This window comes from Mercenaria mercenaria, chromosome 5, assembly GCF_021730395.1.
Source record: "Mercenaria mercenaria strain notata chromosome 5, MADL_Memer_1, whole genome shotgun sequence".
NCBI lineage: Eukaryota > Metazoa > Mollusca > Bivalvia > Venerida > Veneridae > Mercenaria > Mercenaria mercenaria.
In genome coordinates, this window is record NC_069365.1 from 19,015,227 (window position 1) to 19,042,161 (window position 26,935).

Below are 26,935 nucleotides of genomic sequence, written 5' to 3' on the forward strand. Positions count from 1 at the left end.
TTTAGACTCTTGGCTAGTCTTGGATTTTGACTTTATTAAAAGACAAAAGGAAGTTCAGTATAGGCTCTTTTAAAGTGTTGGAAGTTGACTAAACATACACTATACTCTATTGAATTTATTTAGCTGTGGAAACTTTTGATATAGACTTTAATTGGGGAAGTCCTAAAATCATTGAAAAACGGTCAATACAAGTGTTGTCCATTTTGCTTCAGATATTTTGAAAAAGTCGTTTTTTAATTATGTAATAATTCTATTTTTACATGGAAAAGAGGAAAACAATAAATATATTTAGAAAATTGGTGCACTTAGCTATCATTTCACTCTGAAAAAAATATGTAAAGATGAATTTGAATTTTTTAGGTACCATCTCTACAAACTGGAAGGTAAAAATGTGAACAAACATTTAATTAGGTCATGAGTCATCACAGTACCTGTCAAAAATTGTCAAATTTTCACGATCTATCAAAATTATCTTTATACCTCCATTCTGTACATGCATTCTTTTTGCAAGTGTCTTGGTAGGAAATTGTAGTGTGTAACTTACTATACATTCCATATCAATATTTATATAGGTTTTGTTGAGCTCAGTGAAGACACGTAAGAATTTTTAATTTTTTAAGTTTATTGTCGGTTATAAGGGTACCAAAACTCCATCTTAAGATATGAAAATGTTTCCTTTTCTGACGGATAGAAAAACATTTGGTTGAATCATAACGTTATGATATTTAGAAAGAACTGAATATTCATTGCTTTTTTGTCTTTTACTGGAAATTCAAAAAGTGATACCACCTTCAGTTGCTGATTTACGACATGCCATATTATTGGTATTTAATCAATGTGAATGATCTTAACAAATATTACTGTAGAATAATACGCTGAGTTTAATAAAGTTTTATCCCATTCGATAACTTTTTTATTCACCAATTATAATATGTGATAAAGGTTATTAGTTTTAAGAAACAAATACTTGGTTGATACAGTCCGTCTTATCAGGCAGATAAAGATTTAAAGATGAATAGTGTACTACAGACCAGCATACAATTAAATAGGACACTAGTATTTAAGAATACTGTAAATTAGATTTAGGTTTACTATTATTTTCCGTTTTACTCAGATTTCTGTAGGATCTGCCCAGTCGGAATTGGAGTGATCTCCGACTTCTTTAGACGGCAGTCTCTGTTCTGTCGGTTGTTAACTATATCCACGTACTTTGCTCTTCTCGTGGTAGATGTATAAGACAAACAAATGGTGTGGAATACAGCCTTTAATCAGCCGTGTTTCTAACAACATGATCAGTATGGCAGTTGTAGAGTAATGCTGACATCAGTGATTCCGCACTTGAAGTTAAATGACCAAGAAAATACGGACTGGGACATTCCATGAATAAAAGTTTAAATTAAACATGAAATGTAATTTAAACAATATATAGACATAAAACTAATCAGAAACGATGATTCAGAATCAAAAACAATCTAAACAAAGGTTTAAAAACTAAAATAGATGATAAGAAACAAACTCAAATTTACCTGGCTGACAAATACCGGATAGGCAAAACTAATCGACCTTGTATTACTTTTAAACTAGCGATAGCCACGTAATGAAACGAATGTTAACTACAAAAATAACGCAACACTATCCTATTGATTCATGACATATTAAATTTTGTCGGAAAAAATACCTCGAATCCAAAAACATTAAAAACACCATATCTTACTTGTGGAGACAGAACTTCTAATTATAAAATTGTATATTTTAGCACTTCTGACACAGAACCGGCAAATAGATTTAACTGAAATTATATTCGCTTAAGTCCCCCTAAATATAATTCCCCTTTGGCTCACTGTCACAAAAATGTTTTCCAATGCCATTCACGTATAAAAGTTTGCATGAATATGGTAAAATTCAATAAAAGCGTGACAAAATATAATCGAATAATTTTAATAGAAAATATGATAAACATATTTGAGTTGAAATACACACCTCTACTTAAAAGATCGTCCATATCAGGTCAGTAGATCAGGCTTATTTCAAGTACGGTTTATTACAGTGACTGACAATAGTTTAGAATTCTGATGGAGTAAGATCTGAAAACAACAACAACAAGAGTGTAATGATGACCCTGGATCGCTCACCTGAGTAATATGAGCTACATATTTCAAATGTCAAACTGATGCTAGAATATTACGAAAGAATGTCAGTAGGTTACATTCATGGTCACTGAAAGTCAGTTTTAGAATCGGTAGGCAAAACTGTATGTCATCCTTATTTCACAGCTGTATCTAAAAAACCAAGAAAGTAGGTTAGAAGGTCAAGGTCATAGTCAATTGACCTCTAATTACAGTCTAGGAAATATGATCAGATGCTTTTTCCTATATAACTCATACAAAAATGACCCCAGAGGCGAGGCCTCTTTTCACCCAAGGAAATCTTGGTAGAGGACCACAACACAATCGTACATACCAAACATCAAAGGCTTGGGTCTTGTGGTTTCAGACAAGAAGATTTTATAAAGTGTTTTCCTATATAAGTCTATGTAAAACTTGGGACCCCAGGGCGGGGCCTCTTTTCACCCCAGGGCCATAATTTGAACAATCTTATTATAGAACCATTGGTAATAATTTGAACGATTTTGGTAGAGGACCACAAGGCAATGCTACATACCACATATCAAAGGCCTAGGTCTTGTGGTTTTAGACAAAAACAGTTCGGTGTGGAATTCAATTCTTTGAACAACTTTGGATAGGAACCACCAAAGGAGCATCCAGGCCAAGTTTCATTAACTTCCCTCTAATAGTTTCAGAGGAGATGTATGTTGTTGAAAGGAAAGTGTGCACGGACGGATGGACGGACGCCGGACGGTGAGTGATCACAATAGCTCTCCCCGAGCACTTTGTGCTCAAGTGAGCTAAAATGTAAACAAGGTAGTGCTAGAGTTCTTGTCCGCAGCACTTCCTGTCAATGTATGCAGTTTTGACAGAATCCCTTCAATATTGTTGGAGTAATGCTCCGGACAAGAACTGTTACGGATGGATGCACGGACGGAGACCAATAACTCACACTCTACGAGTTTGGTGCGGGTACTAATAATTCAAGTCTTTCTCATTCAAAATAATATTGTGATGAGAGAATCAACAATGTAAAGATAGTTTATAAAATACAATAATACGAAAGGGTAGTCTTTTTTAAAATTATAAATCGACAGAAGGCAATTAATTGTCTCGAATCTCCAATTACCGCAATGGTTTGACATTTGCATTACTACGCAATTTAATATTCTTTCACTTTTTGTGCGGTTAAGCCATATAACGAGAGATTAGATCTCAACAAAATAATAGTCTCTCAATCACTTCAAAAGAATAGAAACTTGAGAAAATTGCTAACTAACAAAGTCATTGAAGTAACAATTAATAATTCTTTTCTCGGTGTTACTTGCATATAATTGATGGTTAAAAACAATTCCAACTTCATTACAAAAACTTGTCTAGGCAGGTTACTTTGTGTGACAGTTTAAGTCAATAGCTAGGTATTCAGATGCTCACTAATTGGATGGTCGGTGGCGTATTCCATGATATAAACCGATTTTGTTATTGAAAAATAGTAACAAGTATAATATGCTAGTATAGATATGTTATACTGTAACACTATTATGTCGTTAAAGAATTGCCGAACATTTGCACGCATACCGGATACGTGGGGGTTTATTTCGGTTTAAAATAGATATTCTGCTTAACACATCATGTGTTTTCCTAATAGTTGAATAAAACGTTTTAAAAATTAATGAAGTGCGATGTAAATAAACGTCAAATTTGTTTTATTACAGCCCTTATAGCATCATTATCATCATCAGCAGCAACAGCAGTAGCAGCAGCAACAATAGAAACACATTCATAAAGAAACGGCATAACTTCATGCCATTATTTACCCCCTTTCTCAATTCAACAAAATAACAACAGCATTAACATCAGCAGCAGCATTTTCATTATCAGCGTTAAAAAGAATATTGACAAAGGCAATATCAGCATACTTTGCATGAACAACACCATCAAATAACGCAGCAAAACTATCATCATCATCATCATCATCATCTGTAGCTGCTCCATTTCCAGGGACAGCCTCGTTCGAACACTTTCCTTTTTATGATATTTATCACATAATCAATATATTTAGCAAAACATTTTATGTTTTTGACTCCAAATCTCACGTCAATATTTCACGCTAAGGTAACTACAAAATCTCATTCTAGATTTCGCTCCATGACTCCACTCCAAGACTCTATGGTATTTTTTGTCGAATGCCTCCAAATTTACCGAGAGCCGCGTTACGAGAGAAAATCAAGAAATTTTAAGTTCTAGTCGCAAGTCAATGACACACTGAAATAAATGAAGATTTTTCGTGGGGAAAACTGTATATTTGTGGAAATAGTCACTTCGACTTTGAACTTACCATTTTATATAAACAGAAAATAGATCACATTTCGACATATATTACTCAGTATAAATTGTGAAACCTTCTCTTTTTCTTTCCACAATGATACTGATATTAACTACTTTGAAATCCACATGGTTATGTTTGAAGAGAACAACTTTCAAGAGTATAGAATTGTGATAATTATTGTTTAAATTTGCAGCGATTTTGCATGTATGTCCACTTTTTACTCACAATTCTTAAACATTATAGATGTAAAGGTAATTAAGGTTTCTTTATATTTGTTTGACAAACTTTCACTTTGACAAAATGCCACTTACTAATAAATGTTGTGATTTAATATGAAAAATGTTGGTCTGGGAAAGTGCTTAATGAAATAAAACTATGAAATCATATCTTCCTGTGAAATATTGAAATATGTATTAGATAAATCAATGGTAAGTTTAGAGTGAAAAAAGATTAATTATATGTTTAATTTGTATGGAAGTACAATTTTCAGTCAGAAAAATCGGTATGATTAAAGCTTAGAACAGATATCTTTAGGTTGTATCGAATGCAAACTTTTTATGTTGTAGGGAACATCGTTCCTTAGTTAATATTTCTGTGTAATTAATTTGTGCACAGTCACTGCTTGTTTGTTATGGGTTTAAAGACGTTTTTCAACAGTATTTCAGTTACGTGACAGTTTCCAGTTAACCTAATCAGTGTTCCTGGATTCTGTACCAGTACAAACCTGTTCTCCGCAAGTAACTGCCAACTTCCCAACATGAACCAAAGGCAGAGAACGAATGATTTCAGACACAATGTCTTCTATCAAATCGACACAGAGAACATACGCCCTGCCCGGGGATCGACGTCACGACCCCGCGAACCTTACATCTGCGCTCTCCCTATTGAGCCAAGCGGGTGGATCACGTGCACAGTCCACGACGCTTTAGTTGTTTTAATTTAATTTGTTCAAATGATCTCAAGAAAAGTAGACTTTCTGTTCTTATTTTCAAAATGAGTATGAATGCAGTTTATTTTGTCGTCGTTGTTAAAATAACAATATTATATTGCAAATTACTGTCATCTGACACGAACATGCTGTAGACCATAAATGTTAAGACACGGCGGCTTTGTCACACCTTTTATGGCTCCCTTCGGACTTAGCTCCCCTGGGAACTATATTAAGAACATGTATTCGTATATAGCTCCTGCGGAGCAATATTCTTAGTACATAGTTCCCTTGCTAAAATTGGACCTATACACGAAACACATGTACCTCTGTTTCGCATATAGCTCCTCTCTTTATGAAACATAAACCACGTAGTTGCTAATTTATTTAAGATATTGAGATTAACTTCTGTAAAGCAACTTGAAATACAGAATAGTCCGGATCCGCACTCTACGTTCAGTAATGTGTGAAGTTGGCTCAGCGAGTGACTATTGGTATTCACATTTATATATATAAACGAATGCCGAGATGCAATGCCAAGCTAGGCCATCGCTATCCAAATAATGTAGCTGAACAAAAAGAATACAGAGCTGGAATGCCGAGCTTGACAATGGACATTTAATCTTTGCTTCCGGAATTTGATTGTCTTAACCTCGGGGTCATTCCCAGTGTTTCATGACATTGTCTCGAAGACATTTTTTTTACGCATCTACAGAAAAGGTAATGGCTTCCCCACCCATACAAAACTGGAACACTGTCGATAGGATATATATTATGGATGTCCCCTCTTTGATGCCTTTTCACAAAAGAAAAGTATTGACCTTTGAGACTACAAGAAATGTGTGTTCAAGCTGGTAACTGTATAGTTTTAACAACCCGTTTGTGTCACAATATTTCATATATGAAATCTAAAATCTAATGTAAGTGTGATAACTTAACCACTATTTGCCAATCAATACGTCTGTACAGTTTTGGGATTTTGAGCCAATTACTTTATTTCGCCAAGTGCTATAATTCTGCAATTACTTGTCCGTTACATAAATAAAATCGTCACATACACTTAATTAATATTTGTTTACAATTTGGTGACTATTTCATATAGTTCAGAAGATGAATGCCTGTCATAGTATGTTCACGTATGTATTTGGATTAAATCAAGGGCCACAAATGCCAGGCCACAAAAGTTAAAACCAGGGTGCCTAACTTCACTTGCCAGTTTCATTTTTGTAAAATTTGGTGGCTGGCAATCATATGGTACCCATTTTCGGGACGTACTTACCTATGTAGACTCGCTCTCTCACTCATTTAAATGCACGAACGGAGTGCCTTCCCAGGTTCCCCAAGGTCAAAATAACACTTCCACATACTCATGTTTTGTATTACTCTTACAATACTGTTATAGCATTTTACTCCATGTTTAGGGAGTCATATTCGGATTTGCACATGCCTGCCTACGTATAAAGCTCCTCTACAGCAAGGAGCTATATACGAACACGTGCTCCGAATATAGCTCCCCGGGGAGCTGTATCTATCCGAAGGAACCATGTCATACCCTATATGGCTCCCTTCGGATAAAGCTCCCCTGGGTGCTACATTCGGACGACGTTTTCGTATATAGCTCCTTGATATAGAGAATCCGAATATGACTCCGTATACATTAAGATGCTATAACATTAATGTAAAAGTTATACAAAACATGAGTAAGTATCAGTGTACTATTTAGACATATGATATTACCCCGCCCATCCCACACCCACCGCCCGCGGGGAAGCGGAGGAGGCATACAGATTTTCTCTGTCCGTGCGTACGGAAGAGCAAGAGAGGTACGCAGGTTTCGAAAATGTTTGTTTGTTTGTTTTGGGTTTAACGCCGTTTTTCAACAGTATTTCAGTCATGTAACGGCGGGCAGTTAACCTAACCAGTATTCCTGGATTCTGTACCAGTACAAACCTGTTCTCCGCAAGTAACTGCCAACTTCCCCACATGAATCAGAGGTGGAGGACTAATGATTTCAGACACAATGTCGTTTATCAAATAGTCACGGAGAACATACGCCCCGCCCGAGGATCGAACTCGCGACCCCGAGATCCGTAGACCAACGCTCTTACCTACTGAGCTAAGCGGGCGGGCTTGGTTTCGAAAATGAGTATCCAACAAACTTTACAGAAATGATAAATGGCAAGCGAAGGCACCTGGGTTTTGATGTTTGTATCTGCAGTCGTGACCATTTATTTAGTCCAAATACATACTTGATCATTCTGTGACACATCTTCTAAATTACCTGAAAGAATCGCCAAACCAAATTTGAAACAAACGTTTATTTGGTGTAAGTGACGATTTTATTTTTATATTTACTATACAGTCACCAGACTTATTTAACCTAAATTGCATGAAGTCTCAAACGAGAATGAATATCAATGCTTTTGTTCCGTAAAGTGGGGACATCCGTATCATATCGACAGAATTCTAGTGTTGTATGTGTGGAATCCTATACAGAAACAACCAGGCTGTGTGTTTGCACAGGAATAACGTAGTTACTTTCTTTGAAAGTTGACGCGATATTTTAACGATAACTTAAATTGTCTAAATTGTTATTCTCTCTAATGTGAAAAATATGTCTTACAGACAATGTCGTGACACAATGAGCATGATCCCCAGGTTAGACATTTAAATGCGTGTCGGCGAGCTCTGTATTCTATCTCGGCATGCATTTATTACTATGTCGATTGCAGAGTTAGGCATTACAGCTCTGTATTCTTTTTGTTTTGCTAAATATATTTCAAATGCCGATGGCCGAGCGTGGCATTGCAGGTCGGCATTCGTTTTTCACTCTTTAAGTGTTAATGCCGATAGCCAATCATAGAGTCAACTTTTTATGGGGATGTGGTTTACAAACTTCGTAAGATATTGGGTCATGGTAATTTTCCAAATGTATTTGGTAAAATTATAAAACGTTTTATTAAAAGAGGTTACGACCCAACTGTTTTGAGACATACCGCATGTTTAGTGTTCAACCCGTTTACAGTTGGACACTACGCTTCCCTCTTTGATTGTGTCTGACGGAAGAGGGGGAGGACTCTATGAAAAGCAGTTTATAAATCCTACCAGGACTGAACTGTTTTGATATTTGTCTTCTGGCCTGTTTCGTCGGGCCCTTAAGGGTGTTTCTCTTGTTGCTCTGTCTTCTGAAAAGGCATTGAGTACATACGTTTTTGGTTCTTAAGGTTTGCTTTTTATATATTTATACACGAGCATTTTTGTGTTTTACATGCCATGCCTTTTTGTTTCCATTACATGTGTAAGAGATTCACCTGGAGGGGATTACTTTTATTTACACTGTCCCGTGTCTTTGGAACATGGTGGGGGTAAGAGTGAGGTTGGGTGCGCACCATAAACCGGTTTAAGCTCCCCAGTGGTGTTTTTGCCACTGACCGTTCCAAGGCGGTGCCCCACTGTGTTCCTTTGTTTGTTCGTTTTGTCCTGATGTGTTGGCTTTGTGTGTGTGTGTTCCTTTGTTTGTTCGTTTTGTCCTAATGTGTTGGCTATGTGTGTGTGTGTGGTGCACGCATCTGCGTGCTGTTGGTTTCGTTTTGAGGAGGCTGCGTTTTTGGTGCGTGGCATTCCCTGTTTGATATTTGTCTTTGTTTTTTTTTCACACACATTACTGAACGTAGAATGCGGATATTACAAGTAGCTTTATAGAAATTAATCTCAGCATCTTAAATAAATGGGCAACTACATGGTTTATGTTGCGTAATGATACCGGGGAGCTATATACGGAACAGAGCTACAAGTATTCCGTGTATAGCTCCAGTTTTAGCAAGGGAGCTATATACGGAGAAGAGCTATATACGAAAACGTACTCCGAATACAGCTCCCAGAGGAGCTATATCCGAAAGGAGCTATATAGGATGTGACAAAGCCATATGATATGACACGGCTTAATGAAAACAACATTTTAACCGAAAACAAAATATTAATTATTAAACTACTCGTCTTTTCTCTAAAGCCATATTAAACCGTGTAATGACGTATTTGAGAAGTAGGCATTTATTCTTTATCAATGTTTATAGATATATGCCAAGGCCACTTGAAAGGTATTAATATACTAACAAGACATTTGTCTAGTCCATGCCTTTCCTCAAATTATTCAAATCGTTTATAGACGAAAATACGATTGAAATCTTTAATAGTGCTTTAAAAAAGGCACCTTTTTCGCCGGTAATTCTTCCACAGCCCATTAGCTGTCAAAGGTATGATTGCTTATCAGCATGTGCAATTGTGCATCTGCTGATTAGGCAGACCATTGTTTTAATATTTCACTTAGACAAAAATGCGTCAAGGACCTGATTGCTTGTACTGCACGTAGCTCATGAAACTCTCCAGGACTGTTTTACAGCATACGTTTGAAATTGTGCGCCTGGGGATTTGTATGTTTTTTACTCATTCCTAGCCCCAGGATAAACCCCAAAAATATGTTTTTATCTTTTGATTTCTTTGATATTGTGTTTCTCGATAATGTTTATACTACAGGTACGCTTATTCTCCCCATGGGAGTCCCTCGATTAGTCTTAACCCCAACCACAGGTTCGTTCTATGATCCATATGTAGTTCTAATGAAATCTAGTTACATATTAATGTGTCGCCACCAACATTGCCCACATACTAGTAATACCAAAGAGTAAATATTGTTTTTCAGTCTTCGCAACAGGTTTCATCTGTTTGTTTTGTCCCCGTGAATTTCTTACATTTACACTTTGTCTATGTATTGTACTGCTAGCTTACAGAAGATCGGTGGTTCTAACCATGTGCCAACCCATGTCTGAACCAAAACACGGAGACGTACCTTTAGTTTTCATCTACCATAAAAAAAACGGGAGAAGTTGTCAAATCAACCTGATTGTGTGAGTCTAAAACTTACAAAAACAAAATAGATTGTTAGTTAAAGGATCATACCGACATAACAGAGCCATAAAGTTTCCTTTTAACAGCTTCTAAAATTTTCGTTTAATTATTCAGGGGATACATGTATCAACATGCATTATATCTATAACTCATGTAAACGGTTGGGTCAGTGTTAAAAGAGTGATAAATAAACAGGAACAGCAAGCTTTTATAATTATGACTGTTACATTTTGAAACGTTACAAATCCATACATGTCTGCGCAAATAAAATTTGTAGTTCCGATGCACAGTTTTGTACAGAAAGATGTGCAACAAAAAGAACAAGAATGATTTCGACATTGCATGACGCACGCTCATGAAAATGCTTATATATCAATAATTGAAAAATACTATGAAGTTCAAAAAATGGGCAAACATTAATACATCTGACAAGAAACCGCAAAATAAATGGTCATGTACACTTGACGTTCAAAATATTTATAAAGTTTCATTAATGTGGAAAGAAACTCTAAAGTTGAATACAAAATGTAGAGAAATACATGTAATATTGCAAAGTCCGAAAAGGACCACAGAAACTCAATTATTACTTCTTACAAGATTTCACACCCATTAGATACGCGTACACTCGAAAATAGTATTAAGAGTAGTAAGTTAAGACAAGTCTTAAGATATGTCATAACTAAACACTATTTAGATTATTATGCTTTATTAAGCCCGCTTTGTCACAACAACAGTTTTCAGCATGGACACTGCACATGTTTGACACCATGAAAAGTGAAAATGATAGAACGAGGTAAATTGTCACAGGACGGTCGAGAGACAGACGGACGAACAGACTACAATAACAGACCAGAGATACACACAATATTTACAAATTTATATACAAACGATCAATAAAAGCGTAAATGTACTGACCTCTAGATTTTGGCTAAAAAGAATCTTTCGTTAAAATTGAAATTTGGTCATTATATGAACATTAGAATATGAAATATATATATACAATCAAGAAAACAAAATGATGCTCTCGTCGGGAATCGAACAGCAGCCGCCGCGGCGATAAAACATTTTCCACTGTCGTTACGAGGATTACGTATGTTATGTATTCAACGATCTTTAAATGCGGATATTTATAATTGAGGCAGTTTACCTCGACTGAAGCGTTACAAATGCTGTAAAAATTAGTAAAAACAAATAATTCTCATGTGTTTCCATATACTCTGTCAGTAATTAAGTTTCAAAGCATTATATTAAGGGATATAGCATTAATTTCATTCGATCTGAAAGCCAGTTAATATCAAAATTTACAAAAAAATAAAGACGAAAATAATAAGAGCACTACTATGAACAACTCGAAATACTGTCCGTACTTCACGAACCACTTTCTATACACATTGCAGTGGCAGAAACACAAATAACACAAGGACTTAACTCTCAAGATCTTTACAACAGAAACATAAAATAATGAAACAAAATTTATAATATAACAATATTTCACATAAATTGTTAGGTCATAAAAATCCTTTTAAAATCATTGTACGTCAATACATGTCTCATTTCATGTGCGTCATTTTTACAAAAATCTGTACACTATATAAGATGACTTAGGCGCGAGGAGAAGGAGCATCACTTTCAACGAGCTAAAGCATTAACGCGGGGAATCATTTACAAGACACCGTGAAGCAAAACGTGACAAAATCAGGCCAATCCAAAGGGTTCTATGTATAAATATAAAGTAAATCAGAAATAAGATAAAGCCAACTTTCTTAATAATTGGCGTCTTATGCCAGTCCCACAGTGCTCAAACGCGTGACCTAAATAGATTGTGAGTGAAATACGAAGTATACAATGATCGAATCATGTATGTACAAACGGGTAATTTCCCAATAAAACACACGTGGAAAAGAAAAATTATAAAGGAAGAATTGAACGATGAAGCACATTTTGTAAATGAAGAATTCAACGCCCGGGCGAGGCTTAAAACCCATATCGATTAGGGGCAAATTATTCGAAGTCAGCGACTTTAACCACTCGGTCTCAGAGCCTCTCCCCTCCCCCACACACAAACAAAAATGGTAGGGCAAACAGATTGAACGAAGGTGTTGATTTCGACAAGTGTCTACTAATTTGATAGCGAAGAAGTCTGCGATGATATCAAAACTACAATTGTATTATGTACATGAAATGTATGTACAAATAATGGCTGAATTTGCACCTGCTATGATTTCCCTGCTACTTACAACCCATTCTTTATACCAGTAATTGTATTCCGACAAGGGGCAAAACCACGCTGGTCAAAATGTCATTATACTCTTTTGTTGCATATATATATATATATATATATATATATATATATATATATATATATATATATATATATATATACATGTATATATGGATATGTGGGTTTGTGTATGTATATGTATATACGTGTATCTTTTCTTTATTATGTAAGAACCATGTAATAATACTATTTAATGTACTCAATCTTTAACATCTTGAGTTTCATTTCGCAGGCTGTACATGATTTACGTTCAATATATTCTTTTAAGCTATAGTTACTGAATATTTAGAATGATAGTAAAGTTTATGCTTTCTTATATTGCCAACGTTTATACCTGTTAAATATCTTATGTATCAACAATTTTTCATACCGTTCATTTCATTCTTGTGAACTGTTGTATGCTATATATAAGGGATATAGTGGGTTGTGAATGGTGAATTAGTTTTAAATCCTCCTGGATTTTCTGAAACTGGGTTTTTATGAAAGGATAACCTCTCATAAAAAAGAAAAGTATCATCCTCAAATTTTCATGTCACTTTTATGGCGGCCATCTTGAAAAACAAAATGGCCGCCATTTTTTGCTTTAAATACCTTCTAAATGTTGGAGAAGAAGGGTTTAAATGCATATATGCGCACAATGCTCTTGTTTTAATGATTCGTCTAAGCTCAGATACAATGTCAAATTTCTTCATCAACATTATAGGTCATTTCAGCCATTTTTTATTTCAAAATGGCCGCCATTTGCTTCAAAGGACCCTGTTTTTTCCATTATTTTTCGAACAATGCATCTTGAATAAACAAAAGGTTAGTTTTGGCTTGGTATAATTGCTAATTATGATATGTGGTATATTCAAGATTTTTAAAACTGTGTGACACTAGTTTTACATCACTATGTAACTGCTGTAATTTACGCTACAAAAATACACAAATATGAGTTTTTGTTTTAAAATAAAATTTTACAACTAGCGTCATAACTGTGTTATTCTATGCAGGATTCATTACCTTTGTTTGAAAGCATATTTTCTAGGACAGTTACAATGTACATACTACTGCATCATGTAATGTCCGTGAAAATAATATGTTACCAAATTATTACAATAACATGAGTTACCAAATTATTATAGTACATGGCTATTTGTGAGGATATGGGCCGCCGCGAGAAAAATATTAAAAAATGTAGAGACCTATGCCACATTGTAGATTGAAGTAAGTTATTGTTATTTCCCATGTATCTCTTTCTGTACATGCGACTAGAAAAAGTTATGACATCATTAATATGGCGGCTAAAGAGAAAATAAGAAAGGCAGAAAATGTATGACTGTGAATAATTACAGGTGACAACGTCCTTGAAAACTATATATTTACTGAAGGGAATGTTCATTCTATTCATTCTAGCTGATAAAACATTTTTATGACATAGAAGATGGAATTTATTATGCTTAAAATTAAAAAGAAATTCCAAGAAAGTACGAAAATGACTAAATAACGATATTAAGTGAGCAAATATTTGTTTAATGATGCAGTATGTTCGATTAAAATAAAAAAAGTCTTACGTTTTACATAAGGAAATTGATAGTACTAAAGCCTACAACTTGAGTCCTTCCAATAAACAGGATTTGGTCACTCATCACATCCCTAAAGTATGTATTTTTAAAGTTCGCAGAGATGATCAGCAAGATGATCTTAGATTCTTAATTGCGTGTACAATCACATTAAGCTCGCTATATAGATAATATAACCTCTTATACATGTCCCACTTTAATTTATCTAATCATATAATTTCACGTCGAACTGCTATTTAACACCACGTGAACAGGTATTGCGACTAAATTTAGGCTAATTCTGCTAAAAACATTCTTAATCAGTATAAAGTCTTGCAAAATCTAGAAAAATTAAAATCCAATCCAATTTGGTAGTTTCATATGATTTCTTTGCTCTTTATACCTACTTACCAAAATAATCTAATGAATGAGAAAGGAACTGTTTTTAAAAATTAATTAAACACACTTTTTGTACATTTAATTTAAGTTAAGCCTTTTTCCATGTGAACCTGTGAGGCAGTTTGTAAATCCCTCTCCTTTTTTGAACAACATTTATGTCCGGTTAGGGAATGCAGTTCTTGGAGAGGTAATTAATATTTTGTGAGAACTATCTCTACCTAGCTTGTCACAGACTTTTTCAAATGAATTAGAAAACATTATACAGGGTCAGGTGCGGTTACTTTATTAACAATAATGCATTCTTCATGATGTTTTTAAATACGGACAATCCGTTGTTGCCCAAATAATTGATATTTTTATGCCGGGGAGGTGCAGTTATTAAATGAAACTAACAATGCAAAGACTACAGTACTGCATCGCATGTGATTGACATATCTCTATATCAAAAATCATTTCAGTTCACATATTTACTCGATTTTTTCTCTATTTAAATGGGGATGTTGCCCATACAAAATTTTGAAATATATCAGCCCAAGTAAGTATCTAGTATTAGATACCTGGTTTGCCGCACAATAGCTTTATAGGTTATGTTGTCTGTCGGTTATATGCGACGTTAAATAAATACCTTTTCCTGTACCTTTATATAATTGTCAATACATTTTTGCAAGAGCGACTTTCAAGAATTAAAGGAACACTATCAATATGTTATTTTGCATAACTATCGGCCGCTATTATCAACTGCGAGAATATTCTACGATATGTCATTATCGTACTTTAGATGTGTGTGTATGCTATAAGTTAATTAGCAATTGAAAACACTTCTGTTGCAAGGTGTATCAAAACAGTAGTTATTTATATCAAGTTCAATTTAAAATTTCCCAAATGTATTTGATAAAATAATAAAATGTTTTATCTGACCCGCTTATTTGGAGATGCTGTGCATATTTGGTGTTCAGCCTTTTGTCAGCTGGATGCTACACTTTCCTCTTTTATCGTGTCTAACCATAAAAGGTGAACAACGCCGTGATAGGTCGTTCATAAACTGGTTTTAAGCTGCTTTGATATATTTCTGCTTTCCTGATTCGTCGTATCTTTAATACTGTTCTGCTTTCTGCAACGGCATGGATAACATGCGTAAATGGTTTGTTAAAAGCTCTAAGATCCCTTGAAAGTATTGAAATCAACTAATCAAAGTAATAGAAGACTTGGTTTGACAGAGTTTGTTCATGACAGGTTTAGAAAGAAAAATGAAATACCCCTTGCACCCTAGCATCTGCTTAAGCGGAAATGAACTCCAGAATGTTAAAGGAACAGAGGTTTTTTTATATAATTATTTACCACATCATTTTTGTGTTTCATATAACGTGCCTTTAGATATCCTTGCGCGAAAAAGACATTCAGCTGTCAGGGCTTAATTTTATGTATACTTTTCTATAACATCGGAATATGGTTGGGATATAAGTGTATTTTTGCCAGCCTACCGTTTTAAACATACCAGCATTGTTTTGCAGGCCTTGCTGCACTACGTTTCTTTATTTTTACCTTTTGAGCTTAAAAACTTCTGTATAACTTCTACTGGCATAATTGTATTGATCATGTTTAAATCTGATCAAGATAAAATTGCAAACAATACATGTAATTTGTACAATCTTATAATTAGAGCATAGACAACCGCTTGTGCCGACATTGATATGTGCTGAATGTTCGTCAAATTCCTTTTCTTCGGTACTTATCTAAAGCAGATATTGGTAACTTATATTCCCTTATTGTATGTTATATTTTTTTTTAACTTTCGGTGATAATCATGTTTCAAATTCAACACCATAAAGATAGTTAAAAACATTTAATATCAAGAGGTAGAAGCGACGTATAAAAATGCATTGTGTGGGTGGGGTAGAAAAAAGTCTTCAAATAAATTTAAAAAAAAGGTTTTTTTCTGATAAAATGTAAATTTCATTTGAAATGTTACATTGGCTTGTTTAATGAGATGCTATCCGATATTTTAAGCAATGTAACAATTTTATTTTCAGATATTGTTCAGCAGTATTCACTTTCGTAATCGGTCGCCATATTGATGACGTCATTTTTGGATCCAGTCGCGGTCTCTAGAAGAGATACATACATATCATATCTGTCTTAGACCAAGGAATAATTTGGTATATGTGGCCATACTTCTCAACTACTTTTGAGTGGGAAAATAGTGGCAGTGGACCATTTTATTTGATACCATTTGACACCTTCACTAACTAAAACTTACCAAGAAATAATTTGTATAACTTTCATACATGCCAATTTTAGCGAAATTTGGTCATACTTTTACATTCTCATTAATATTCATAAATATGCTAATTAGTTAATTTACATAAAATAACTGGAAAGGAGAGAGCAATGGTTTAGGAACTTTTTGATACTCTTTAGGTTCTTATATACCTAAAATTGACCAAGATATGATTGCACAATGGATTTTCGTGTTCAGGGGTCAATTTCTTACCCCACCCACTAATGATTAAACTCAAGCCTGGTATCTGCTAGATATGACCATAAAAAGATAAAATATCAAGAGCACAGTGTCTTACCTTTCATTTGATACCATTTGACTACTTCATTGACTAAAACTTACCAAGAAATAATTTGTATAACTTTAATATATGTCCAATTTTTATGCGATATTTAGTCATATTTTTTACATATACTCATTAATATTCATAAATATGCTGATTAGTTAACTTACATACAGCTACTGGAAAGGGAAGGACAATGGTTTAGGAACATTTTGATACTCGTTGGGTTTTTATATACCTTAAATTGACCAAGTTAAGTTGACACAATGGATTTTCGTGTTCAGGGGTCAGTTTCTTACCCCACCCATTTATGATTAAACTAAAGCCTTGTATCTGCTAAATATGCCCATAAACAGATAAAATATTAAAAGAACATTGTCTTACCTTTCATTTGGTACAATTTGACTTCTTCACTGACTACAACTTACCCAGAAAAAATTTGTATAACTTTAATATAAGTCCATTTTTTGCGAAATTTGGTCATATTTTTTACATAATCATTAATATTCATAAATATGCAAATTAGTTAATTTAAATAATGTAATTGAAAAGGGAAGGACAATGCTTTAGAAACATTTTGATACTGTTTTGGTTCCTATATACCTAAAATTGACCAAGATATATAGTTCTCTTTGGTTATATCACTGAATTCTATGGCGGCCATTTTGAATTCAAGATGGCCGCCAAAATATTGACGTGAAAATTTGAGGATGATACTTTTTTTGAAGTAGAAGGTTCATAGAACAAAATAAACTCACTTTCAAAAAATCCAGGAAGATTTAAAACTTGACCCCAAATTTTAACCATTGAAAACCCACTAATAAGGGTACGCCATGATTATACCTAAGATAATCAGATTATCTTAGGTATAATCATGGCGTACCCTTAACTATTTTCACGACTAAACATAATAAATCATATACCCTTTATTTCCCTATTTACTGTGCAATGTATAACATTTAATAATATTATTATATATATATATATATATATATATGCAACAAAAGTATATAATGACATTTTGACCAGCGTGGTTTTGCCCCTTGTCGGAATACAATTACTGGTATAAAGAATGGGTTGTAAGTAGCTGGGAAATCATAGCAGGTGCAAATTCAGCCATAATTTGTACATACATTTCATGTACATAATACAACTGTAGTTTTGATATCATCGCAGACTTCTTCGCTATCAAATTAGTAGACACTTGTCGAAATCAACACCTTCGTTCAATCTGTTTGCCCTACCATTTTACGCCCCATGTAGCAGCACTTAACGGTTCTTTAATGTGCTATGTTCAAAGCAGCCTTACACGTGACGTCGAGTCTCATCCGAAACACCGTCAATAATTTTAGTTAAAAAGTGGGTAATCGGGCTCACGACCCATGGTTTTGCAGTCCGGCTTCCGGTCACAGTAACACACTTTGGCTAACAACAATTTCAATCAGTTTTAACTACGTGCGATACGGCTAAACTATTACATGTATTTGGATTTTTGTTTGTTTGTTTGTATGTTCGTTTTTGTATCTTTTGAGGAAGAAAATACATTTGGATATTCATATTTACAAAGGGAGGGTCAGTTACAAACGAGGAAGATATGTTTTAAAAAGCTAACATTTGGGTGAGGCAGTTATCAGATGACAATATTAATTCACGTGTTTGAAAATGCAATATCAGGAGTGTAAGAAGCAGTTGAACTTTGAAGCCGCAGAACAGGCAGTGGTGATCTTTGGTTTTCTCTATGTGAATATGAGCCGTGCCATGAGAAAACCAACATAGTGGCTTTGCGACCAGCATGGATCCAGACCAGCCTGCGCATCCGGGCAGTCTGGTCAGGATCCATGCTGTTCGCTAACAGTTTCTCCAATTCCAATAGGCTTTTAAAGCGAACAGCATGGATCCTGACCAGACTGCGCGGATGCGCAGGCTGGTCTGGATCCATGCTGGTCGCAAAGCCACTATGTTGGTTTTCTCATGGCACGGCTCATATTTAGTCTTAATAACGATAATTAGTTTCGGCAAACAGGTATCCGTTCTGCTCGTCAAAAGTTTAATTTGTTTGCGTTACACTTTTTTTCTCATTGATCAGTAATAAAAATGAGCACTTGACACTCATTTCGGAGCGATGATTTTGCGAAAATTAAGCGTTGTGAACACCTGTGGAAACTTCTGTTTTTACCCGATAAATTTATTTATAACAGTTACAAATAATTTTATTTACTCCAAACGCAGCTTTCTGTGAGCTTATTAATGTCAGTGTGTCCCTGTGTTCTCATTAATTCAAAGCCGACACGTGACTGACAAGTGAGCAGGCGATTTAGAATCGCAATATCGTCTACTTCTTGCATTAGTGGAGTTGATGATGAAAGAAGATTAGCTTACTAAAAATATTTACTGAGCAATAGTTAAAGATATAACATGATCGCCTGTCCATAGTTTGTACTAATGACCAATCTATAGTTTGACTCTAAATTTAGCTAATATATGCAGAAGCTAAAACTTTAAGAAAAAATATAGATATAAATAAAGTATATAGATTTATTTCTGAGGTCGTAAAATAAAACACTTTTGGAATGGCTTATACCGTATCGCCCAACGTTGCAGAATGATCCAATGAACTATGACCTATTGCAAAAGGACATTTTTAAATTTTTAAGACGTCGAGGCAATATGGGATTTGTCAAGCTTTAACTGACATAATCGCAAAATAAAACTGACGTTACCTGTCGTCTGCTAAATAACCATTCAGACAGTAACAAATTTGTCGTCTGTCACGAACAGGAACTTATACTTTTATCGAAAAAATAACGAAACCGAAACTACAGTTGTTGGCGAGAGATATGTCAAGGATTGTTCCAGTTTTTGTCTTTTATTCAAGGTATATACTATTCGGTGCATTTTTTCCGTATTATATCATTGTTGTCTATACTGTACACGTGTATATAAATAACTGCATTTTTAAAAAATCAGAACTGTCTACTCTGTTTTAATACGAGGTTTAGTAATTCAATTTATTTGTCATTAAAAATGTTTATATTGTGACATAGGTGCCTAAGGTACAGTATCATGTTAATGTTTTGATAAAATGAACTTGTATCCGTAAGGATGTAGATCTATACGCATCAAAATTACTTAATAACATCGTGCAGTGATCGCCAGTGCTCGAAAAAGAAACTAGACCACCTGGTAATTCTATTTGTATCCAAAACTGAGAAAAACATCTCAAAATTCAGCTGAAGAGTTATGCATTTTATCTGCCTTACTACTGACAAAATTAATATCATCACAATTTTGTTTTTGGTGGGTGGTGGAGGTTAACGTCACACCATGACAATTATAAGTCATATGACAACTTCCCGGCTTTAGATTGTGGAGGAAGACCCTCTGGCACAATTTTTTTGTAAATTGAACGCAAAACTTAACATTATTCAAATTTTGTCGTCAGCTGAACGCAAACCTTAACATTTTCAACTATTTTCTGTTACTTGAACGCAATCCTTTACACTTCTCAACATTTGTCGTGAGCTGAATGCAAACCTTAACATTTTCCACTATTTTCTGTCAGCTTCACGCAAAACCTTAACTAAATTCAACTTTTGTCGTCAGCTTCATGCAAATCTTAACTTATTCCACTATTTTCTGTCAGCTGAACGCAAAACCTTAACAAAATTTAACTTTTGTCGTCAGCTTCACGCAAATTTTAACTTATTCCACTATTTTCTGTCAGCTGAACGCAAACATTTACCCTTAAAACTCCATTAATGTCGAACGGAAATATTAATCTACATAAATAATCAATAATAATTAATTAAACAGAAATAAAACGATCAAATGAGGAATGCAAAGGTATTAACATCTGGTTCATCATGAATCTGATGTGTGTACTTAAATAAGAGATATATTTTTTACAATTTTGATAATAACGCAAAATTTACTAGAACACTAATGGTCAGTTACTTTCAGAAAGATAACGGGAATATTAGAGATGCTACGTGACACAATCCTGGTTCAGTATGCATAGAATCAGACAGTTTCTTTGTTTTAGGTTTAACGTCGTTTTCAACAGTATTTCAGTTGTAACGGCGGAAAGTTAACCTAACCGGTGTTCCGGGATTCTGTACCAGTACAATCCTGTTCTCCGCAAGTAACTGCCAACTTCCACACATGAATCAGAGGTGTAGAACGAGGGATTTCAGACACAATGTCTTTAAGATCGAACTCGCGACCCTGCGATCCGTAGATCTGCGCTCTTCCTATTGAACTAAGCGGGCGGGTTAGAATCAGACAGATCAGAATAAAATCGGCATAGGGATTACAATAAGGTTATTGCGTTAGAACAACATGCATACTATTTAGTAGATGGTCCATAAAATAAAAACAATAATATGTGATGTGATGATATTTTAACTTATCATATAAGCCATCAATACAAATATGATTATTCTATGAAACCCAGTTTTCATGGCGCAAGTGTTTCAGGGGCTTTTTAAACGTGTCTCATTATTTCTTTGGAAAGTTACTGCACATGTACGTCCCGTACTAAAAATTCCATAAATGAGCCGCGCCATGAGAAAACCAACATATTGCGTTTGCGACCAGCATGGATCCAGACCAGCCTGCGCCTTTGCGCTGTCTGGTCAGGATCCATGCTGTTCGCTAATGGTTTCTCTCATTGCAATAGGCTTTGAAAGCGAACAGCATGGATCCTGACTAGACTGCGCGGATGCGCAAGCTGGTCTGGATCCATGCTGGTCGCAAAGCCACTATGTTGGTTTTCTCATGGCGCGCTCAAATGTTGTTTGAAAAAGAGAGGTATTTTTTCCAAGGAAAACACATCCTTTCGGCAGTAGCAGACGAATTAAATGCATTAAAAGTGCAAAAGTGTTCAGTGAGCGTCCTGCACTCAACTTCAAATAGAAAATAGCCTAAAATTCAAGCACGCTGGTACTGCGGAATTATGCTTCGCTAAAAACACTCATCTAACATTTCTAAGAACAATTCTATTATGTAGGTCAAGGTATACAAAACAGGTAGGAGCTCAGTGTGATGAAGACACAGTTTAACAGTTTTATTCGATTAAATATACTGAATTGTACCATTCCTCTAAACATCCTGTTTATGTTTATTAATTCTTAATCGGTCACCTGTTAACAATATGTATTTACTTCATTTTTTATACTGTTGTTATTGTTTTCATTTTTATATCGGGCGTTACTGAAATGTAGAAACGGTTACGTATTACCGTCCTCAAAAAATACTTATCAGCTGTATCACGTGAATGCCAGTACGTGAATACAGGTGTTCAAATGCTAAACATTTTGATGTTAATTAGAAAATCATTACCGAAGCACTTTCTGCTTTCAAGACAGAAAATAAATCAAATTATGAATACGCACTCAGCTGGCAAAATCTAACTTGCAAATAGCTGTCTAACTTGTAATGCAGTGATTGAAAACCAATGCTTATGCTGTGAACTGAAGAAGTGAATGATAGATAGACAGACTTGACAGACGGAATTGGTTCTGCTTACAAAACTCAATATATTTTTGGTAAATTGTTTGTTCTTTTGTAAACCTTAAGCAAGCTGCTGTAAACATATCTTTTCTGTAATTTAGATGAAGTTATATATCTTGAAAAGGATGATGATGTTTAAAAGGTCAAGAATCTAAAAACGCCTGAACTGGGCAGTCATTTATTGATAACGTATAACGTCAAGAATCTCAAAACGGCTGAAATGCGAAATCAGTAACTGTGAAAAAAATGCACGCCTTATGATTATTTGATAAAAATATTTTAACATTAAATCTAAATATATAGTTGATTTCATATTTCATACATAAATTTCTACTTAAACATGGTATTACACTGACTGTCGACAAAATTTAACGCAGGTTAGAAATAATATATTATAACAGTAATTAGTGTGATTTGTCGTTGAATAAAATCATTGTTATGAGTTCAAATGTGAAGAAATCATATGACGGGGGCGCAGCCCGTGTGATATAATTATATGCCCAAACGAAAAAAATAATTAACAATACACTAACAAAACATCAACAAAACATATTTTGATATTTTGTTAGGATGTTTTGTTAGTACAGCATTTAACAAAACACCAATACTGTACTTCCAGGATTTTAAGTGGTTAGTATTTTGTTAATGTTTTGTTATATCAGTAATGTTTTATTGATGTTTTATTACACTTTGGAGAATGTAAACTATGTTTTCTTAGTGTTTCATTACACTTGAATTGGTACATGCTACATTTTGTTGGTATCTAATTTGACTTATAGAAACAGGAGCTTTTGTCTTGGAAAGTTGGACTTAACCCTTAGCGTGCTGGCGGCAAGTGTCTATGCCTTTGCGACCAGTGCAGACCAAGTTCAGCCTGCACATCTGTGCAGTCTAATCATAGTCTGCACTGTTCACTATGCTGTCTGTAAATTTTCAGCGAACATCCCTTTTAAAAGTTAATGGTTCTGTCCAAATTGGAACATGGACAAGTTCATTATAGAAATTTAGCAGGGTAAGGGTTAATTAGTAAAATTTTGGAATGGAAAATAGCATGAAAAATAATAACTTAGAAAGCTTTTGTGATGGAAACTATAGTCACAGAAGTTTTGGGAGGTATTTCTTGTGAACATAAAATATTTTAATGTATAAGTATTTTTATGACCAATAACTACAATAAACTCAATTAGATAGGTAACAGAACAAATGGGATTAAAACATGAATTGTAATGCAACTTGTATATATTATAACCCTTTACTCCATATACATTTAGTCTAATTAGGCTTATCATATCCATACAGCTTTACTGATAATCAGTACACTATCTCCATACAGGATATTGGGGAAAAAATGCAGAATTTATACCTGTGTTATTCAATTAAATATTACTATATTTAATATTGTTTTAAACACTTAGTAACCAACATAAAGTTTTTTCACAATTAAATTTTCTTTCTAATGGTGCATTTTACATAAAAGTGTGATAAATATTTCTTGACATACAAAGCTTTAAACCCATTAGTTTACTTTTCTATAATAATTTTAGCGACTTTTCTATTGATGGTACTTATTTATTTCTGCATTTTTCCCCTGGTATATTAGTTACATAATGTTTTAATAAGAATAATTGATCAAAAGCAATTTTATCAGCTTATAAAAACACTTATCAGTAAAATTTCTTAATTGGATTAACATCAAAGTTGCCTACAATTATCCATAGCACATGCCAATTATCCAAAGATCACCCCAATCAACCATACCCCACACTGATAGGTAATATACAGACATATGTCATAAAATTCCTTAGTGCAGCAGGTAATTAGCTGTTAATTTGTCTTCAGGGTAAATCAGACCAATATGTATTTGCAACAGTTACTTTTTTAATCCATCATAAAGTGTATATTTTTTATATAAATCCATTGAAAAAAAAAAGTTCCGCTTTCTAAATCACCTGGGAAATGCAGAAACCTAAAAAAAAATTACAGAACTATTTTTAGCTTGCACAAATTCACAATTTGTACAAATAAGTACTACACAAATTCATAATTTGTAAAGATAAACTTGGGGGTATAATTAGCCTTGATCAGGCTAATTTTAGCTCAAGATGAAACTTTCCTCACAGTAATTTTCCATAAATACACTACCTCATTTCAGGTTTAAATTACCATTAAAAATCAAATATAAACCATATATTTTTTTGACAGATATCATTTGTACATGATTTAAACTTTACAAAAATGCTTTTGTGGGATTCCTTGATGTTGTACTTTATTCATAATTTGCTTTTAAACTTGAAGGCGTCAAAAAGAGTATCTATCAGGGAATGGATAGAGGTGGTAAAAAGGGTATCTATCAGGGAATGGATAGAGGTGGTAAAAAGCGTATCTATGGAGTATTCATGCACTTTGCAGAAAAGTTCATTTTGAACTAATTAAAAATTTATTGAAATAATTATCATTACTTTTTCACCTAGAGTTACATCAAAAAGAACATCACTAACAGTAGTTGCATAGATATATAATATTGCAATTTTTCCACCTGGCTATTAAGGGGTGATAAATTAATCTACTGCAGTGTACATGTTGCTTATCTCACAACAGGAGATTACCACAGACTGATAAGATCTTGTCTGCTTTATATTTAGAAACTCTACCAAGAGGTCAGCCAATGAAAATAAAGTCAGGGAACTACTTCTGGCGACTGTGCATGTACCACAAAAAGTAATCCTTAACTTTTTGGGTTTTTTATCAGAGTAATCTTTAAAATTTATGTGTATCTAAATGGAATAAAATCTTACTCTAGAACAGAAATAGTTTCAACATCATACATGTATCTTTGATTAGCTGACTGTAAATGACACATTTGCCCAAGAATATCAAACATTCAAATCTAAACAGGAAGTTCTGTGAGAACATGATGGAGTTATTTCACTACAAAGAAGTTTATTTATATAGCTCTTTGTTTACTATGTGCAGTTTATATTTAACATGGAAGTTTAAGAGTGATGAAAATAATACAAATGGTGAGTCAATATAATTTATTTATTTTCCAACAGTAATGTAGATTACCTGTAACTATGATAAATCATGGATTCAAACTGGAAGCAGGTTGTTTACTTTTCGTTTTGGTAGCTTTCACAAATGACTGTTGCTTCACATATTTTTTTTTTGTTCAAATGCTTCTGTTTTGCAAATTAAACAGCTGTATGTTTTAGTTTATCATGCTTTTAATTTACTAAATAAAAAGTGGATACTTTTAAATGAAATTATTCAACGGAGACAAAAACTTTAAACCAGTAGAGTTATCTCCCCAATCACAGGGTAAACAATGCTACCAGTCTGCTTACCATGGCACTGCAATTACTTCAGTCTGTAAATTCAGAGAATAATATTTTGCTTTAAAATTAGTGTTTTAACCTGTTTTTACTTATTAATTAGTCTATTGGTGTTGCACACATTTATGTTAAAGTAAATGAAAATTATTGTTAACAAAAATAATTGTTTATGGATTATTTACTTGCTTTTATAAATGATTATATGAGCCACGCCATGAGAAAACCAGCCACTATGTTGGTTTTCTCATGGCACGGCTCATATTGTTTATTTTACAAGACTGGGGTAATTAAATTTATTAATTTAATCATGTTCATCCAGATAATTCTTTTAATCTATTGAAGAGTATAATGTAATAAGAATAAAGACTAATGTAACCCTCTATTTGCTATACATTTGGCAGAACTAGTGACATTTTTTGGCCCCATCATCACAATGTATACAGTTAAAATTTTAGTTCATTGACATACCCAATAATAAACCAAAGGTTTTTATGAACATTTTAAGTTTTAAACTAAATCTATTTTCAGGTATAGCACCATATGTCATGTATGTATATAGGTATGGCACACATGAATGAATTGGGACCTTATCAACGTATTGTGTTCAAAGAAGAACTAACGAATCCAGCAGTTCAAAACTTGTAAGTATTTAAACTGGCATTATATATTACTATATACATGTATACACTATCAATACCATAGTTGTATGTTTGATTGAATGTGGGCAATTGAAAAAAAAATCCTGAACATGACTTAATAGATCACTTTTAAAACTTATTTCCAGCAAACTCATGGCAGGTTTTATAATTATCTCCTATATATCAAGTCCAAATCAATATATAATAATTAAAAATACCAAATTAAGTAATCACAACTTGAGGTGTAAGTGCAGGTAACTGGCAGAAATCAAACTAAGTTACTATTTATTATAACAATATGGTAAGGGTAATAGCAATGCATAAGTCCAATCTATTAATCATTTTCCCAAATCATTAAATATCTGTCTGCCATCGCTGGAACCTTATCAACATTTGAAATCAAAT

The 26,935-nt window shown here is 34.0% G+C and overlaps 1 long non-coding RNA gene across 1 annotated transcript in view; it reads right to left on the reverse strand.

The window, feature by feature from the left end:
* Positions 1 to 209: 209 nt before the first annotated feature.
* Positions 210 to 26,935, reverse strand: part of LOC128556912 (uncharacterized) — a 28,574-nt gene continuing 1,848 nt past the window's right edge. The window contains exons 2-3 of the long non-coding RNA XR_008370894.1: positions 1,981 to 2,084; positions 210 to 1,367 (exon numbers count right to left, since the gene is read on the reverse strand). This is a non-coding gene — a long non-coding RNA (uncharacterized LOC128556912). The remainder of the gene's footprint in view (positions 1,368 to 1,980; positions 2,085 to 26,935) is intronic.